Raw genomic sequence first — 2,362 nt, 5'->3', positions numbered from 1 at the left:
TGTCCAAAGAGGACCATTGCATGGACTTATCAATTCACATTTTGAGGAAAACTTTAAGCTTTCAGATTTAGTTGAGTTGGGTATAAATGACGATGAATTGACATACTACTGTGATAAATTAGATTATTCTTTTTTTGAGTTTTATAGTGAAAATGATGATTATGTTTCATCTCATGATATGAATAACAAGGTGTTTGATGAAGGTGTTTTGAAAATCAGCGTGCACCTTGTAATGAGTTTTATGATGAATATTCTAATGACATAACTAATCCACTTGCTGATTGCAAGGAATCATTGAATGACTCTAGATTAGTTGCAAAATCTGATATTGATGATATGTGTGAATATAAATCTGATTACTCATTTGAAAACTAGCCGACAACATTTAAGGAGATGCAAAATCAAGGTATGAGCAACACATATAACTCATTTGACAAAGTTGAATATAAGGCTTTTGTATTTCTGTTTGATGATATTCATGAATTAGTTTATAAAAATTAGTTTTATTTTGATGTTGGTATTCATAAGCATGGTAATTTTCTCTGTCATAGTGAACAAGAGGTTGAAGTTATGCTAAGTTGTTACATGCACTATGATAGTAATGGTGATAATTTTGTTTTGCCAATTGAAGAAATTAAAGATGTGTGTCAAATTGGTGAAAATGATATGACTAGTATTTCTAGTTTACCTCATGAAATCTTAGATGAGAATCAGATTCATGACAGAGGTATAGGTTTTTGTGTCAAATTTTGTTGGTCTAGGGCCATTGTTTGTACATAGTAGAGGTAGTTGTTTTTTCTTTCAATAAAGTTGTGCAAGAGGAAGTTTTTTGTTGTCAGGTGTGTGATTTGCTTCTGCCTAGGAACAGGAGGCCCAGTTTATCTTTGAATATATTCTACCTAGGAATGTGTCATGATCTTCCACTTTGTATATGTTTATTAGACATATTAAAGAACATGCATTCCAATTTTCATCCTGTTTTGAATCCGTTTGTCTAGGCTTCAAACCCCTCAAAGTTGGTCATTTACTATTTTGTGCATTTGTGTAGTTATTCACAATTCTGGGAAGCTCTATTAGACCAATGATATCTTTGACCCAGTTGACCCAAATGAAGAAAATCATTTTTCATTGTGTTCTAGGGGTCAGACACTTCATATGTTCCAATTTTAACATCATAACAAATCCATTTGATTAATATGCTAACATGATTAAAAACCTAGTTTACATTGTTTTGTTATGACTAAGGTATCCAGATTGATCCATACCCATGTTCAGCACATTATAACTTTGATCCTATAATTGCTAAGCCTAAATGGATTGTATCATCATTTTGTATCCTAGAAATCCTTGAAGTATGCCAATTCCCAAGTCATGCAAAATCCATTTGCATACTTTCTTATGTCCATTCATTTGTGAAAGAATACTTTTAACACATTTTCGAGTTAAAAATTTCCAAGTACCTATTTTTAGAAATTTGCAAAATTTATCCTGTTATTTGAAAAAAGAACTAATTATGCATTCTTATCCTTTAAATGGAAAAGAACCAATATCCTAGTTTTCAGAACCCCAAGTGATCAATAACCCAATTTGTAATGCCAAACTTGAGCCCAGTTTATGTTCTTTTAACATTGTTTGCCTGCAAGATTATTGAAGTATGGATGTTCAAAAATTAAAATCTTTTGAATGGGAATTTATCATGGGTTGAGAATTTGTAGTTTCATAGAGTGTGTAGGATTGAACACTCATGCCAATTTTTGTGGCTTGATTACTTGATTGAATTAGATTTTAAGGCCAGTTGGCAAGCCTCTAGACACAAATTCACAACTTGTAGACAAGAAGCGATAAAATGAGTTTTAATTACCAAATATTGATTCCATTCAATATCAGATATTCTATCGATCAATTTGGAGTATTAGTTGTCCGAAAATTAGTTTTTTTTATCCAGACCCATTTTGGGCTTGGCTAAATTCATCATATTATTATGGATCATACAATGATAATTTAACAATCAAATTAGATAAATGGGATATCAAGGAACATGAGAAAGTATTTTGAAGACTCTAATATCCTAAAACATCATCTTCACATGTTTCATGGGTGAGCATAAATGAATTTCTTGGAAATGATTAGAAGCTACTATGAAAGATTAATTTCCTATGCTCTATATTGAGGTTTGTCGTATCATTTGCAAAAATTGGGAACTTTATTGAAGGTTATAAGTTACTAAGGAAGGCACCATGAGGAGTTGTGCAAAGAATATAATAAAAAAAAAGATCATGTATTAATAATAGAATATAGTATGGGCTTGAAAAATATTAACCTTTAAGTTTCAATATCCGATAAAGAAGAGCTCTAGGCTGAA

The sequence above is a fragment of the Cupressus sempervirens genome, chromosome 7 (genome assembly GCF_028749045.1).
Source record: "Cupressus sempervirens isolate cs-2001-9-10 chromosome 7, ASM2874904v1, whole genome shotgun sequence".
NCBI classification, from domain to species: domain Eukaryota; kingdom Viridiplantae; phylum Streptophyta; class Pinopsida; order Cupressales; family Cupressaceae; genus Cupressus; species Cupressus sempervirens.
The sequence above is the reverse complement of the archived record's forward strand: the minus strand, read 5'-3'. Positions refer to the sequence as shown.